This window comes from Rhinopithecus roxellana, chromosome 20, assembly GCF_007565055.1.
Source record: "Rhinopithecus roxellana isolate Shanxi Qingling chromosome 20, ASM756505v1, whole genome shotgun sequence".
Lineage (NCBI taxonomy): Eukaryota > Metazoa > Chordata > Mammalia > Primates > Cercopithecidae > Rhinopithecus > Rhinopithecus roxellana.
Window position 1 is genome coordinate 59,981,605 of NC_044568.1, and position 9,043 is coordinate 59,990,647.

General features: G+C 40.9%; 1 pseudogene; it reads right to left on the reverse strand.

The window, feature by feature from the left end:
• Positions 1 to 5,557: 5,557 nt before the first annotated feature.
• On the reverse strand, positions 5,558 to 5,658 carry LOC115895319 (annotated as a pseudogene).
• Positions 5,659 to 9,043: the final 3,385 nt, after the last annotated feature.

A 9,043-nucleotide genomic window follows, 5' to 3' on the forward strand; every position in this document is an offset into this window, starting at 1 on the left:
TATGTTGTAAGCACTTGCTAGAAATCATGTCATTCTACCAGTCACCCTGTGAGGTAACCAAACTTATTACCCCTACTTAACAGTTGAGGCTAAGAGGTAAAACTTGCTTCCGAATCAGAGAAGTGGCAGGACTGCCCCTGAACCTACTTTCTTCTGACTCTTCATGACAGTACTGTGTACATCACAGGCTCCAAAAGAAAGTATGCTTGTGAACTTGTAAATTGTAAAATACTGTTTCCAAACAAAGGATCCTTACTGCCCTTTGCTAGTGGTACTCTTAGAGGCCCCCAAAAGGGTGAAGAGATGAAAAGAGATTAGCATCTGGGAGAGAACTTATGCTGCCTGGGCTTATATACATCACCTCATTGCATATCCCAGCCACCATTTAGAGAGGCTGTTCCACCTCCATTATGCTGACAGGCACATCAAGAATAAAGGAGATAAAGTTACATGGTTATGGTATTCCCACAGCTAATCCTGGAGCTAGCATCTTAGTAAGTGCTGGCACAGTGCTAGGTGTTTCAGACTCAAAAGCTTAGCACATTTCTAACAGAGCATTTGTTTAATAAAGAAAGGTAAATTAATTAGACTCTGATTAGCCACAAAAATAGACACTAAAATAGCTTACTAAACCTAAGTAACATCTATTCCTAATAGAGGTTAATACCTTGAATAAAAAACATCTGATTCTAAAAACCTAGAAGAGAAGGGCCTAGTTTTTTTGAGTGCCACCTCCTGCCTTAGGACTACAGGCATGAGTCACCATGTCTGGTTAAGAGAAGTGTCTTTAAAGTGAGGTACATACCTGTCTCACCCCACCTTTCCTCTTTACTGCCAACTGGAAAATGGACATGATGTACGGAACGCAAGTTGCTTTAGTGCACCTTGAGATGAATCTTACACCAGCAATGTTAAGAAAGCTGCAAAGACCTTAGGCCACTGACCACTTTATGGAACTGTCGTGCCTACTCTTTTCTCACCAATATCATACTTACATTAAAGAAATAAACCTCATGTGTTTAAATCACTGTCAAGTTGGGCTTTTTGCTACTTGAGTTCAACCTAATCCAAAAAGTTATATCACACAGACTTCTTTTGATTTTCAGATTCCAAAACGTTCTGGCTATAACTGTCTCTCCTGCTCTCCTTATCCTTACGCATTGATTTACCAAAACAAAATAAAAAGTACTGCTTTTTGCCATTTTAATGAACTTTCAGGAGAAAGTGGCCATAAATGTAAGTGTTCAGAGGACTATCTTTAATCAGAAGTCTGCTCTCATAAGATTGTTGAGAAAATTAAATAGTACAACAAACAAAGTTTTTAGTATAATGCCTAGCTCAGGACAGGCACTTAATAAGTGACAGTAATTATGATGGTGCTTTTATTATCATTATTACCAATGCTATTATTTCAAATGTGTCATCTGGCACTCATTTCTACAAGTCACGCTAACATGCAATTTGAAAGGAAAAAAAAAGACTCATGGCATATATATAGTTTGTAGCTGCACTAATCTAAATCAGCATACATGTATTGATTTTTTTTTTCATAAATCAAGAGAATATTTTTCACTGACTAAGGATTTAAACAGCCTGATTTAGCTCCTTTAGGCAACAAATTATGTTTTGTAGACCAGGCAGAAATTGACTTGTATGCAAAAAGTCATTCTGCTGCCCTCTCATTTCCTCATGGGCTAGGTACTCGGAAGCTTGATTGAATTCTCACAATAAAGGTCAGAAAGGTATTAGGTCTACTGCTCGCTGCTAAGAGAAGTGTCTTTAAAGTGAGATGCTTAGCTATTTACAGTGGGTTCTTCGGTAAGAATCTTAATGCTCCAACATCCTTTTCTTCAGCTGCAAACATGAGGATAAATTTAGGTCCTTACTTTGTTCTCCTAATCTTTTTATTTTTGCCCTTTTCTTAGACCCAGATGCCTATTATTTATTTATTTATTTATTTTTGAGCGGAGTCTCGCTCTGCTACCAGGCTGAAGTGCAGTGGTGCAATCTAGGCTCCCTGCAACTTCCGCTTCCTGGGTTCAAGCGATTCTCCTGCCTCAGCCTCCCGAGTAGGTGGGATTACAGGCACCCGCCACCACACCCAGCTAATTTTTTTATTTTTAGTAGAGACAGGGTTTCATCATCTTGGCCAGGGTGGTCTTGATCTCTTTACCTCCTGATCCACCCACCTCAGCCTCTCAAAGTGTTGGAATTACAGGCATGAGTCTGGCCATCCCTTATGCTTTCTACATCTCTAATGATTGCTAAAAATAGCTCTACAGTCCAACTGGAGTGTACAGTATAAGTGGATGCTTAACACCTGTGTGCAAATCCAGGTCTGCCATTAGCTGAGTAACCTCTTTATACCTCCATTTCCCCATCAGGAAAATGTGGGTAATGTTAATGTCTGCCTTTTGGGAATGTGGTAAAGATTACATGAGATAACGCTTGCAAAGGGCTTAGAACAGAGACTGCTACATAGTAAACAGAAAATAGCCCCGAGAACAATTAGTAGTATATTGCAGGCACTGTGCTAAACCATGTGGATTATTTAATTATTTGATTACCACAGAAACTCTGTGAGGTCAATACTATTATTTTCCCTATTTTACCAATGAGGAAACGAAGGTAGGGAAAGGTTAGGTAACTTTGCTAATTTAATACAGATTACTGGTGATGAAACCTGGCTTTGAACCTGGCTTTGGCTGTCTGCCTCAACGGTCATTGTTTTATCCATTCCATAGCACCTGTCTGAATCAGCTTTGGTGCTACTGATAGTTAATGATAAACTTTCTGCAGTTTTCCACATCAATTGAAAATAATACAAAAATTTGAGTTAGATACAAGGAGTTCCAAGAGATCTATTGTACAGAATGGTGACTATAGTTAATAACAATGTATAGTATTCTTGAAAACTGCAGAGAATAGATTTAAAGTGTTCTCGTTACAAAATAATAAGTATATGAAGTAATGCATACGTTAATTAGCTTGATTTAACCCTTTCACATTGTATACATATATCAAAACAACATGTTATATATGACACATATATACAATTTTTATTCATCAATTTAAAAAAGTAAACATGCTGAATGCAGCGGCCCACACTTGTAACTGCAGTACCTTAAAGACCAAAGCAGAAGGATCACTCGAGCCCCGGAGTTCAAGACCAGCTTGGGCAACATACTGAGACCCCAGTCTCTGCAAAAAAATAAAGAATAAATTAAAAAGTAAAAGTAAATATGAGCCTGTCTGGAAGTAGAAAAATAAATAACTAAATAAAACTATTCAGAAATTATTTTGCTCTTGTTCTGTGCCAAGTACAGAAAAACCTCTACAGAGGTAAAGAGATGGAAAATAATAGCCAGTATCACTCAGCTCTTACTACGTGCCCATTCAGTAATAAACACTTCATGTGTATTAACTCATTGAATGTCACAATGACCCTACGAGGAATAGACTATCAATATTCCCATCATTAGCCAGGTGCAGTGGCTCACGTCTATAATCCCAGCACTTTGGGAGGCCTAGGCAGGCGGATCACGAGGTCAGGAGATGGAGACCACCCTGGCTAACACGGTGAAACCCTGTCTCTACTAAAAATACAGAAAATTAACCAGGCGTGGTGCCTGGCATAAAAATAGATCTTAAAATAGCTTAATTTAAATTTAATTTATTTTATTCATGGTTCCGTATATTCAGTTTCCCAAAACCTCCCCAGAAGCTGAACAGATGCCAGCATCATGCTTCCTGTAAAGCCTGTTGCACGATGAGCCTGTAGTCCCAGCTACTTGGGAAGCTGAGTCAGGAGAATCCCTTGAACCTGAGAGGCGGAGGTTGCAGTGAGTCAAGATTGCGTCACTGCACTCCAGCCTGGGCAACAGAGCGACACTCCGTCTCAAAAAAAAAAAAAAAAAATCCCTGTCATACAGTTGAGGTAACAGAGGCAGAGAGAGGTTTAGTATTAAGCAGTAGCAAGTGGCAGAGATCATTATGTCCTACTGCCTCTGAAGACTCTGCCCTTAAAGAATTTTTAATCTACCCAGGAAGACAGACAGAGTCTTAAACCTGCTTGTCTAACATATGTCTCTGCTCCTGTCATCTCCCCCACCCACTCCCATGCTAAGGTGCACATTCTAGTCAACTATTCAGGAGCTACTCTAGACAACTAGGTGCACATTCTAGACAGGCATTTGGAAGCTGCCCTGTACAGTGGTTCACCTGCATTGAAGCTGAGCACATGGGTGACTTACCTCTCCACAATCACCACCTTGCCTTTGCCCTGGATATAGGCGGCAGTGGCCGGTCTGTGGGAAAGCAAGATCTCAAAGAGCCTGCCGCTGAGCTGCACTGCACACAAGCACTGCTGTGTCCCTTGCACGGGGTCTATGTCCATCTTGTATATATGGAAGGCTTGGTGGAAGACGGTCTTCATTACCTATGAGGAGAAAGCAAGAGAGTTGAGAACCTGGCTCTCTGCTTCAGGAAATCCATCATGCAGACTGACAAAAATATTTTCTCAGCATGATTTTAACAAGAACTCAGGAAGCTAACTAAATATCTTACAATTGGTGGTGAAAGGTGGAGGTAATGATTAAACAGTTATTTAAAATTTTGTTTGCAAAGGACTAATAATTTAAAAATGCGTATGGTGCAATCTTTTTTTTTTCTTTTGATACGAAGTCTCGCTCTGTTGCCCATGCTGGAGTGCAGTGGTGCTATCTCGGCTCACTGTAACCTCCACCTCCCCAGTTCAAGCGATACTCCTGCCTCAGCCTCCAGAGTAGCTGGGATTACAGGTGCCTGCCACCACACCTAGCTAATCTTTGTATTTTTAGTAGAGATGGGATTTCACCATGTTGGCAAGTCTGATCTTGAACTTCTGACCACAAGTGATCCACTCACCTCAGCCTCCCAAAGTGCTGGGATTATAGGCATGAGCCACCGCGCCCAGCCTATACCTGGATTCTTAATCTGAGATTTGGGGAGAAAAATTACAATTCTATTTTGATTAACCTCAAACTGAAATGTAGCACTTTCTTCCATTGTGGCACCTATGGCTTTGTCAGCAGTAAAAGTCATGGATATTTTTAAATGACATTACAGTTGTTGCAGAAATCCCAAAGTATTGTTTATGCTCATTGTTTCCTGAAATTATGTAAGCTTTTAGACTTGCTTCCAGATCTTGTTTCATGAATTATTAAAGAAGCGGATGTATTCTGTATAATAAATTTTGAAAACATCTTGATAACGGTATTTAATTCTATAAATTTTTTGTCATCCATATATTTTATTTTATGCATTTAAACATATGATCCTGAGAAGGGGTCTATAGGATTCATCAGACTGCCAAAGTGCAGCATGATGCAAAAGAGGTTGATATTTTACATATATTTTATATAAACAAAATTAAGTTTTTTTCTGACTCTTTCCTACAAAAGCACAATCCTATGAAGTGTGTGCTGCTGTTTCTGTTCTCATTCTAGAGATGACTTGAGACACAGAGAGGTTAAGTAACTTTCCAGAGATCACACAGTAAGCAGCAGAACTTGCCTTTGAAACCAGGCCCCAACTCTTTCTTTTCCCCTCTGCAGGGGGACATGCTAATCTTCTCTGTATCATTTCAGTTTTAGTATATGTGCTGCCAAAGTGAGCCACAAGGCCCTAAGTTTTAATCATCATGTTAAGCTGCCTCTTCCAGTGTGGTCCTTGCCCTTAAAAAATTTATAATCTGTGTTTTTGGGTTGGTGAAGCAGGGTATCACACTGTCACACAGGCTGGAGTGCAGTGGCTACTGCAGCCTTGACCTCCCAGACTTGAGTGATCCTCCCACCTCAGCCTCCCAAAGTAGCTGGGATTACAGGTATACACCACCACACTCAACTAATTTTTTTATTTTGGAGAGACGGGGTCTCGCTATGTTGGCCAGGCTGGTCTCAAACTCCTGGGCTCAAGTGATCCTCCTGCCTCAGCCACTCAAAGTGCTGAGATGAGGAGCATGAACCACCACGCCTGTCTGAAACATTTATCATCTGCTGAAGACGACAGATTTGTTCTATCTACCTCACTGCCTCCCGCACACAATTACACTTCCTTTCCTACTCCCATCCCCAGAGAGGTTTCTGAATTTGTTATCCCATTATATAAAAAGTAAAGATAGTTAGATTTTTATTAAATTCAGACAATACAGTCAGAACAACTTAATCTAGCTAAGACTCTTTTTGGCAGACCTTAGATGAAGAAGTCACCTAAATTTTCTTACATATGGATTAACTGGACACAGAATTTTAAAGATTTTGTGGATTAGCTAGGGGATGTGCTGCACATGTCCATTAAATGTTTGAGGTGATTGATCTGAGAAATTGGCTCTTGTAGACACCGATAGACATGATTCCAGGAAAGAAAAAAAGTCACCCACACCCAATAAAGAATACATCTCTGTTATATCCACAAGAGGTAAAACAAGAAGAAAAAAATGAATTTAGGGGTAACCTAAAAATGTATTCTACAAGGGATACCGGCCTCAGAGTCTTTAGGAAGAAACAGGCTCCTCTGTTGGCAAATGACAGGGACTTTTGAGATGAAGGGCTTCTGCTGGTCAGCTAAGATTCATACTAGTGCAGACTCTCTGCGATACCTGCTCATAGCTGTTCCCCTGACTCGTTGCAAACAGAGCCCTGAATTTGTCTGGCAGCAATGTGACCTGATGTGGTTTGGATCTGTGTCCCCACCCAAATCTCATGTTGAATGTAATCCCCAATGTTGGAGGTGGGACCTGGTGGGAGGTGATTGGATAATGGGGGCAGATCCTTCATGAATGGTTTAGCATCATCTCCTGGTGCTGGTCTCATGATAGTAAGTTCTCGCAAGACCTGCTTGTCTAAAAGTGTGTAGAACTCGTCCCGCCCCATCCTTGCTCGTCCTCTGGCCGAATGAAGTGCCCACGCTCCCTTTGCCTTCTGCCATGATTGTAAGTTTCCTGAAGTCTCCCTAGAAGCTGAACAGATGCTAGCATCGTGCTTCCTGTAAAGCCTGTGGAACTATGAGTCAATGAAACCTCTTTGCTTTATAAATTACCCAGTCTCAGGTATTTCTTTATAGCAGTATGAGAATGCACTAATGTGTGCCCTGCCATAGGAATTAATTCACCATTAGTCCAACTCATTCAAGGCAACCCATTCCTCCTGGCCCTAGTCAGGACATGAGCCTCATCCCACAAGGCTCAGCACAAATACAGTTTCCCCTGAAAGCCTTCACAGGCCCTCCAGCACCTTAGCAATGGTTTATTTAGTACCCTATATGTCTCCCTATAGCATTTATCTTTATTTTAGTTGAATAAATTGTTTTAAGTGCATTAGTCATTTAATGTCTGTTTCACTCAACAAAATGTTAGTGACATTAGACAGGGACCCATGTCTTAATAATCACTGTAATCCCCAGTACCTAGTAAAGTGCCTGGCAAATAATAGGTACTCAGTGAATACTTGCTGAGTGAATGACTGCTTTCTGAAGAGAACTTTGAAATGATGCAGATACTCTATCACCTGGCATGTTCTGCTCTGAGATGCAGGTTAGCAAGCTACAACTAGAAGTGGCTTATACAGTTAGGACAAAAGTATTTCTTATAATCAGAACTCCTGACTTAGAGTGGTTTCAGGGCTAGTTAATTCCAGAACCCTGACTCTTTCCTTTTTTATACACAGGGCCTTGCTCTGTCATTCAGGCCGGACTGCCACGGCATGATCATTGTTCACTGCAACCTCAAACTCCTAGGCTCAAGTGTTCCTCCTGCCTCAGCCTCCCACGTAGCTGGGATGACAGGCGTGCAGCACCATGCCTGGTTAATCCAGGCTCTTTTAATCTTTCCGTTCTGCTATTCTCTTTAGGGCATCAGCTGGCTCCATTCATGGGTCCGATATACTGGCCTTGGAAAAGGTAAGAAGATTGTATCTAGGAGCAGAAAAACATTCCTTCCTTGTACCCTTGTTCAAGAATGAAGGAAATTTCCCAGTACACTCCTCATTGGCCAGAATTTTGCAACACACCCATCCTTGATCATTGGCAAGGGTGATGGCATCCTGATGATCACTTTAGACTAAACCAGACTCAGCCTTGAGTCCAGGAAGGGGCCCAGTTTTACCACTGTCCTGGCCCATAGAATGCAGTAATGACTGTGTTGGCACAAAAGATGCTGGGTGTGTGTGCATGTGTGTGCCGGTGTGTGTGCTGATGCCGGAGTGAGAAGGGGAGTTTTATAAGCACCCAAGAATGCCTGCCATCCACCCTCACTCTGCATCAATAGGCTAGTAACGTGCAGAAACTCATTAGAAGAAATATTGGCATCCAAATACTGTGTGTAACCATGGAAGAAATGTGCAATTCACCTTAAAAATATTCCTGTTTTTCAGGGTCACTCAGATGGCAATGGAGTGCTGATTAAATCCACTGAAGTCAATAATTCACTGCAAATAAAAAGTAAAAAAAAGGGGCCTCATAGTTACTCACTTTCATTGTAATTCATATATTAATGGCCTTATTTTCAGAAGTTTAAAAGAAGTCAGATTACACAGATTTAGTGACTAACATAAAAACCAAAAGAAGGTGAACATTACAAGATACCAAGTCAAAATATTTACCATATAACAATAATAGGAGGCCAAGGTGGGTGGATCTCTTGAGTCCGAGAGTTTGAGACCAGCCTGGGCAACATGACAAATATCCATCTCTACAAAAAGTATAAAAATTATTCAGGCATGGTGGTTCCCACCTACAGTCTAAGCTACTTGAGAGGCTGAGATGGGAGGATCACTTGAGCCCAGGAGGCAGAGGTTACAGTGAGTCCTGACTGTACCACTGCGCTCTAGCCTGGCTGACAGAGTCTCTGTCTTAAACAGAAAAAAGAACTTTTTTGTTCATTATTGATTTAGGAAAGTCAGGGCATTAAGAAATGTGAAAACCTTAGATGGCACTAAAAAGTAAACTTTTTTTTGTTTATTTTGTTTTTTTGTTTGTGTTTGTTTTTGAGACAGAGTTTTTGCTCTTG